This window comes from Glossina fuscipes, unplaced genomic scaffold (assembly GCF_014805625.2).
Source record: "Glossina fuscipes isolate IAEA_lab_2018 unplaced genomic scaffold, Yale_Gfus_2 0, whole genome shotgun sequence".
Classification (NCBI taxonomy): Eukaryota; Metazoa; Arthropoda; class Insecta; order Diptera; family Glossinidae; genus Glossina; species Glossina fuscipes.
Genome location: NW_023998414.1, coordinates 8,126,922 through 8,135,999, shown reverse-complemented (window position 1 = coordinate 8,135,999; position 9,078 = coordinate 8,126,922). Strand labels below are relative to the sequence as shown.

The window sequence follows — 9,078 nt, the reverse complement described above, 5'->3', positions numbered from 1 at the left end:
TAATAATAAGAATAATATAAAAATATTGACATTAATGCTATAATCTGTGTGATGCCTACAGAGTTACTATTGTGTTCAATTAACTTATTTAATAAATAATTACACAATTGATTATCAACACATCATTTAATTATCATTTGATAAATAATTAATACAAGGTTAAGATATTATGCATCATCTCATTAAAAATAAGACCGTACGTCTCGTCTACTATAGTGTACGCAATCTATAGACTTTTCAATCCCATCTATAGTGTTTCGCAACCAAAGCTCTTACGATAATAATTATCTTTCAATACGATATAGAACTAAGGTAGATCATCTCATAGTGCTTCACGTGGGAGGAGAAAAATACTTGACTTGAATGTAGGAGAAAAATGTCATCGCCAGAAACTGGAAATATCATGAGATGGGCAGCGCGCAACTGCAAAGCTAGACTTTGAATGAAATCACTAATGATTAGCAAGGCAAACTCGCCGAACGATAAGTATTTCACCGTAGCGGTACAAAAAAAATGATTTCTTAATATTATAGATGATTTCCAATACTCTCTTCATGGATGGATCTCATTCGATCTGAGAGTTCAGATCGTCAAACATTGTCACGAAAAGTCATCGAAAGTTCGAGATAGAATGAGTTGATATGGATGGTGGAAAGCAGTAAAGGAGCTTTCTTACGCAGATCAGTGAGATCTTCCAGGGATATGTGTGTTCTTGTGAGAAGATATATCTACAAGGCGACAAATGTTCTATACAGTAAATAAAGTCGAAAACGGAAACGGAAACGGAAGCGAAAAGTTTATTATATAAAATCTTTTGAGAGATGGAAACGTCAATGTTAGTTACAAATAATATAACAAAATGAATATGCTTTCTAATGATAAATATGATAATGATGTAAAATTTCATTAAAAAAAAAAATAAAAAAAAAAAAAATGTTTTTATTTTCTTCTTAAGTGGGTGGAATATATTTCGGCGGGTATGTGTTGGCGTTGGCACGTATAATGCGAATTCAGGCCAATACGTACACGATAATGAAAAATCCAAATATCCATGCAAATGGAATTTCCATTGCATTTTGTTAAAAATGCGCGACGCATGTCAATTATAATATATATATATATATATATATATATGTAACGCATCAACAACCCGAACGTTCCCTGCATTTAATCAATCAAAACAATAATACCTTAAATGTTTTGGTTTAAAAGAAAAAAAATTTCCAAAGTATTTTCTATATATTAATAGCTTTACGTCCGTCCACTACCCTTAGGACTTTTTCCATGATTACATGCAGGCAGTTCCTCCAAAAAAAGGATTAGGTCATGAAGATTATTTGAGCTTGAAATTAGAATGTGATTTATAGCAATAATTAAGAATTGGATTTGGAATATTTCACCTATGTAAGATCGTCTCAACACTTGCGACGGTTTCTATTACCTACGCATGTTTACGTTACGGCGCATTTGTTAAGCTTGCTTCCGTTTGCTTATCGATAATTTGAATTTTAAGGAAAAGCGATTTCGAATTCAGTTTCAATACGAATTTAATGTTTGAGAAAAAGTCCTACGGGCTTTTAGTGATGTTTTTCCTCTTTTTTCTTTTTTTTTTCTCTAATTATAATCTAGCGGCACGTATTTAATCTAAGGCATGTGTGAGAGGGAACACATAAAGAGAATGGAATTTTTTTTGGAATTCGCTTAGTCAAGGGTAAGCAGCTGCAAATTTTTATCCACGCTTTAAACTAGATATACAGTTAGGTACAGTTACGTAAGGTTTTATTATTTTTTTTGCACCTACCATGGAAGGAGAAGTGCATGCAGTTTTACTTCAAAATTTGTAGCTTAAGCTTGGAAAGATTATATGGAACGTTCCAATTATTTCGATGTCAGTCAAATGAAAGCTTCAATCGACCTCGCCTGTGCCTACTCGGCTAATCCGGCCAATATATATATATATATCTTCGATATGCATAGTCTAATAGTGTATTTATGTAGAGAGTACTGTAATATGTTTATACAAAGTACAATAAACTCAGCACACTTTAACTATTTCACAACTTTAATGTCCCGTTCAACGACAATGGATCACATTTTGACTGTTTGTCTGACTGACGAAACAAATACAAAATTATTACAAAATAAGGAAAATTTATTAATGACAGATAAACATACATAGTTCTAAGCTATAATATTACGATTGAGAACTGTGTATAAGTCCCTACTCAATGGTATAATAAAATCATCGTTTTTATCCACCAATAAAAGTATGATGAACTGCGCCTACAAACGAGTCCAGATGCCCACTATACATACATATTTGTTTGATTTATTCTGCCGTGTCTCTATTTGTTGATAGATTGTTGTTCAATTCATTTCCATGCATTATTATTACTATAAAAGAAAAAAAGTAATACTCTCATCATATATGTCCCCCCCTCACTCTTCTTCTTCTACTCATACTTCACATAAGAGAGAAAAAAAATTAATATATACATATATGTATATAGTGTTTCGAGGTAAAATCAAAATCAGTATATATATGAAGCATGAAGCATATATATATATATATATATATATATATATATATGTAAACCTTAAGGACTCGTTGCGATATAACCTAAGTCGATATAAGTACACCTTTTCCGTTTTCCGCTTTCCGCTTTCTGTTGCAGATACACACACAACTATAAAGTTGATAGGGGAAAGCCTTGCAGTTAATTGTTACTGCAATTTATGATAGTTAATTAAGCGTGCGATGCGAGCTGCGAAACATTGCGTCCAGTGCTATTTCCAAGGTTGTTTGTTGTTGTTGTCCTGTGAAATATCTAAAACCGCATAAAACACGGCATATAGCAATTCCTGCGTTGGAGGATGAAGGCATGGTTGTTGAAATCAAATGGTTTTGTCTTTAATATTCAATGACATTTAATCATTGTGCACAAATATTTGTACAAATGTGAAAAAGAAAACAAGAATAGAAATATATTTAGCTCACTCCGAATCTCTTAACACTTAATCCCTAAGATTGACAGACAGACAGACACACACACACACACATATATATATATATATATATCGAAAGCAAGAAAAGTACATTTTATTAAAATGTATGCGAAATAACAGGTAGTGTTAACGTAACGTGCTACGTAAGCATCTTGTGGCGTAAATGTGAGATCAAATTTTTTTCTTTTTGCCTTAAATTTGATCAGCCACTCATCGGATATGCTCCATACAATTAGGCACGAAGAGAAGTGGTGGAAAGGAGACTTGCTTAGCGCTTACGTTCGTGTTCGAGTTGAAAACGAGCAAGTCTGTGGAGAGGAAGAGATTTTTATTATTTCTTTCTTCCTTATTTTTGGATTTTCTTATTTCTGATACCGCAGATGTCAGGCGGCCCGGTTGTCTGATGCAAAGGAAAGCAAAAGTTTTAAACGGATCACGTTCTAACGGAGGGTTGGCATGTCCATCGGGCACACGGGGCGTTGAGCGTTGAGCTATTAAGTGTCCAAAGATTGAGCCTTCATGGCAAGTACCGATGTGAAGAGGGAAAGACCACTGCGGTTAGATAGTTAGAAAAATCAAAGAACAAACCTTCAGGCAAGTGTGAGTACATGAGAATCCTGAATACATCGATTGGTTTTGTTCGATGGACAAACCTTTTTTCTGCATCTGCAGAGGACTTGGTAGATGAAGATATGTTAGACATAAGTACAGTGCAATTATCAAAGGAAGACTTGCTTTAAAGAATAACTTACGTATGGGAAGTTAATGGAACAGGAGATGTCTTACCCTTATGGAAACAATAGCTCTAAGAATTAAATTTCCTAATACAGAAATTTCTTAAGTGACGCTCATCAACGAATATAATGGATTTTTCAATTTATCCAATCGAAATCAAGAGAGAACAAGACTATCAACGGAGAAATAGATCGATCTAAACGACGACCTTGAAAGCGCTGCTTATACTAATCAAAGGCCTCATTACAACATTTCATTGACGCTTCACATTGGCTTTGGCTTGTTGTAAATTGCGTTAATAAGAACGAATTGGAACGGACGGCATTCAGGAATCAAATCATTGCGTCTTTATATTATGTGAAATGTATTCAGGTTATTTAGGGCGTGACAATTCGTCTTTTTCTCTTCAGATAGATTCCGTCATTTTATGATGGATTACGGCTCACGATTCAATCATATTTGCAATTTATCGGCCGAAAAAGTTGAGAATTGAATTGGAATTGTAAAAAATTCTAATTAGAATTAATGATGTTCTTCTCTATGAAAGTGTAGAGTTGCATCGAGCCGTTAAAAACCTTTTGTGTTAAAACTGAAATCGCTTTGATTCAAAAAAGTTAATCTCGAAAATATTCGAGTTGAGGTAACTTGAGTCGATGTATGTATGATATGACAATAAAGTTAATACGCTCTCTGCGATGACTAGAGAATAGTAAAATAAAATACCAAAATGCCAAAATACGACCGTCGACCGTCGACCGTCGACTGCCGACCGCCGTCTCACGTATATAAGCTCAATTGGAATTTAAAATATACGAAAAATGACTAACACACCGAAGCCATGATATAATATAAATGATTGCGTTGTGGGTTATGGTAATTCTTTCACTCTCCGGTTGCACATTTACTGATATATTGACATTGCAATTAAACACAGAAACATGACATTTTATTATTGGCATGATTGGTTATTATACAAATTATTCATTCATATGTATATGTATATAACATATATTGTAAATATATATATGATATATATATATATATGCATAGCATTTTTAAATAATTATTCTCTCATCTTGTTTTTCTATATTCACTGTTTAAACTTATTATACGCATATGTAGCATATGTGTTTCTATATCCTTTTTAATTAGCTGCACTAAGACGCAAATCAGATCGGATGGGATAGCGTGAAAGAAACCGCATTATTTTATTTTAATTTTTCTTCTGTATCTTATTACACATAGGGATTGTCGTTACTTTACTTTTATTTATTTAATATTTAAGTTTTAAAAGATTAACATTTTTTCATTTTTACTTTTTTTTTTTTTTTTTTTTTTCTAAAGTTTTATAATAAAACTCTTGTACATTGATGCGAAAGTGAGAATTTAATCATGACCATGACTTATACATGAATCATTCTTAAACAAGTAAAAACTGTATAGTGGGACACTGGCCTCCATATATAGAAATACCCTACACTTAATACCCTGCAGGTTTTCGATAAAGGCGTTAAACGAGCGAGATATTCGAAAAAATGATCCGATCCGAATCCATTTCAATAGCATTTATCTTTGGCATCTACCTTGCGACCTATATGTGGTAGAACAAAATAAAATAAGACGGGACCGAACCGAAGGACATACATGCTTAAATTATAAATAATAAAAGCTTGACCATACCAAGTTCTTCTGGATGTTGTATACATTCGCACAAGTGTGTGTGTGTGTATGTGTGTGTGTGTGTAGGTGTAGGATGCGGAGAGGATAAAAAAAAAATGAAACCGAAATATTTTAAATACAAAGTTAAAGTAAATAAATAAGAGAGTTATGCACAAAGAAGATCAAGATCTATTATCTGACTTACTATATATGTTTGCATTGTTAGATTGGCGGGAAAGTTTTGTCGTATTTTAAATAAAACATTTGAGTATAAAAGATTTTGATTTGATTTCCTTAGTAGTAGTAGAATAATGGATGCCGTGTTGCTTTGCAACTGCATAGTGTGGTTAGATGTGAATTGGTGGTGATGATGATTGGGTCGCAAATCGTTGAGCTTCTTTGAGACTGAAATCTTCGGACAAGTGTTTGTTTGGCAAGTTCGAACTAACGCGTTACGCAACCAATTGATGCGTTACTTCTCTCTTCGCTGGGGAACTCATGCTAAATGCAAAGTCTTAACTTGCTAGCACTTGATTCACCCTACACTTCCCAATTAAATGATGAAGATGATTATTGCAAGTAGTTCTCTCGTCATTCATGATGCATTTGCCTTGCATGCCTTGGCGTGGCAAGTAACAAGATTACATAGGGGTATTAAAATATGAGAAAATCTTCCCGCCAACCAAATTCAATCATCGAAGAGAAACGATTGTAAAGAGAGAGGGGGAGATGAACTATGCTTTGATAAGAAGCATAGATGTGCCGAAACTCTCACCTCCAAGCGGTGATCCCCGGGCAACGGCTTCGGCCGGCTAAGAAGAGTTTAAGGTTTTGGGCTGCTAACTCGGCGACGAGTTTCTGATAGATGGTGGAGGGGTTGGCTGGAAGATGAGCTCTTACTCAATAAGCTAGTTACTACCGAGGAAATATACTGAATGGGTTTTAAGTACAATGAAGGTAGTAATCTAGCGAGTGCATGGTAGAGTGCATTAGACTAGTCTACCCTGTTCAGTGCAATACCCGAGACCTATATATCTTGAAGAACTGTTCTGGACTCTGGTGCTGTTTAGGCCCCTACTCTGTGGGGATTGTCTAACTCGCCAGGGGGCGTAGTACGCTTAAAAGTGGTTTGGGCCACCGTGGGGTTAAGCCTTACAGGCAGGAACCCACGTTAAACCCTTGCCACAAATTCTGTAAAGAGAGAGACGTAAATGAAATGAACGAAGGATATTCCATTCTTAAATCTTTATCCCTAAAGGACGCCTGGCTACATATATAATGTATAATGTGGCATATCCGTTGCAATGAGGTGAAAAATCCTTGTATTTGGATACAAGAGACAATGCAGCATGAAGCATTAGGGAGTTGTTGATATACAATTCGATGTCAGAATAACTGTTCATTTGTTTTTTTTTTTTTTTTTTTTTTTTTTTTTTTTTTTTTTTTTTTTTTTTGTTCGTCTTATTCGGATTAAACTTTTTAAAGCTTCATTGAAATGAAGACATAAAAATATATTGCAAACTTTTTGATTTTTGTTACTACCTGCTTGCTCATTGCTGGCTATTCTTTTTTTTTTTTAAATGAAAGTAGAGTAAAAGAAAAAGTAGAACATAAAAAAAAGCAAAAAAAGGCAAAAAAAAAAATCCACTTTTAAGTTTATTTTTATTTTAATGACAAAATTACGAGTTTTTTTTTCGGTGTTGTTGTTGTTGTTGTTGGTGTTGTTTTTTTTTTTTTACATTTCCCTTTTTTAAAAGTCGAAGAATATTTAAGAAAGTTTTGCAAATTGAATATCTTTTTATCGGTATTTCTCTATCCAATCAGAGTTAACTAACTAATCCTTATTTTATGATTTCTTTTCACGATATTGAAGAATCGTGTTCTTTGATTTCGTTAACGGGCTTTTTTTTTTTGATCATGAAAAGACTTTAACTACATTTTTGCATTCAATAAATTTTTTTTGCTTTTTATTTATTAAATAATCACATCACTTTGAAATGAAATTATAACTGTTTGCACGCGCGTTCGCCAGCAGATTACGGACGTATGTTAAATTTGTTGTCCGTCCCTTTGATGAGATTTTAAAAATATCTTCAAACATCTTGCACACAGATACTCTTGACTGACACGAAGCATTCGATGTTCGCATTTATATGTTTTGAAGTAATGATGATAAGCGCCTTCGATGGCCGATTTTTCTTTTCTTCTAATATGGCCGACGCGCTCAACTCGCCCATGCATGCAACACGGTCACGGTCATAAAGCAGTGAGGAAAGAGAGAAAAAGGGAAACATAGAGACAGTGGTGGTAAGCGTTATATGCTTTGACTGATTGACTTTACTCATTATAGCCACGCCTAAGTATGCTGTGCTGCACCTGAACTTTTGCATCCGTGAATAATGATCTCATAGTCGCGATTGTTATCTATTCGGCTATTCATGCGAATAACTCTTGAGTTGAAAAAATTTTCAAAATGAATTTCATTATCAATGCGGGTCAGAAGCAATGGGCGATAAATTGGAAATTGATTGAAGTGTGGACGTATCAATGAATCGATCACGACCGTTTTTACACCGAACATGCAGATGGTTTTCAAGGTTGTTTTAGTCCTTTCCACCTTGTGCGAATGCATGTAAACAGATCATGTCCATTTTTTTAACCTTCGTAACTTTTAATTTTTCCAAGTTTGTTCGCGCGAGTGTGGTACTCGCCAAATTGACAGGTTTTGGTAAAAATCGCTACATACCTAGATTGTTAGAGATAGCAAAGTTGACTTTACATTCATAATAGCTGTTGTATTAATTATCATTAAAAATCAATATAAAACATCGGATGTTATATACTTTCTTATGCGAACATTTTTGAGCTGAAAATTACAAAACCGTCATATTTACGGATTTGGTAAATTTAGTGTTAAAAGGGGAAAAGTGTAAAGGAGGCAAACGCCCACTTTCAGAGATCTTTTAATTCCAATATTAGAATCATATTTGAGATCGAAAATTAACGTCTGCTATATATGTCGCATGATAGTTTTCAAATCGCTCTGTCATGTGTTCTATTTCGGGTAAGCATATTTAACTGTAATTTTAACGCAGTTGGAAATTATGAGAATTAAATAATACAATTGTGTTAATTGATTATATAATAAATGTAATTAAACATTATTATATAAATTTATTGGTTGTTGCTTGATTGATGTAATAAGCACATTCAACTCTTTTTTACACGGCATTTTTTACACAATTTTGAAATAATACGTTTCACCAATAAGAGTAAGAGCATTTTTTTACACGAATTTTTTGCCGTAACACGAATCCTAAAGAAAATTTTTTTTTTTTTTTATTCCAATTTTTTTTTTTTTTTTTTTTTTGATTTGTTTGTGGCTTGGTCTCTTACGGCGACATATTTCGTAAATTATTATTGATAAACCAATCTTTGAAAAGGCAAATAGTTGCTTACCTACGGCTGAGGAATATTTTACGTCATCACAACTTTCGCAGGAAGATTGTCCGTTGAATGGTGGGTGCGGTTTATATTGAAATTTTAGAAGTACGCGTCAATTTCAACTAGAACGCTGTTTCTTTACGTAAGGTCACGACACACACACACACACACACACACACACACACACACACACACACACACACACACACAAACACACACACACACACAAACACA

The 9,078-nt window shown here is 33.9% G+C and overlaps 1 protein-coding gene across 4 annotated transcripts in view; it reads right to left on the bottom strand.

The window, feature by feature from the left end:
• The window catches only part of LOC119644570 (high affinity copper uptake protein 1), a 54,720-nt gene that overhangs the window by 12,078 nt on the left and 33,564 nt on the right, over window positions 1-9,078 (bottom strand). The gene's annotated exons all lie outside the window — the stretch shown is intronic.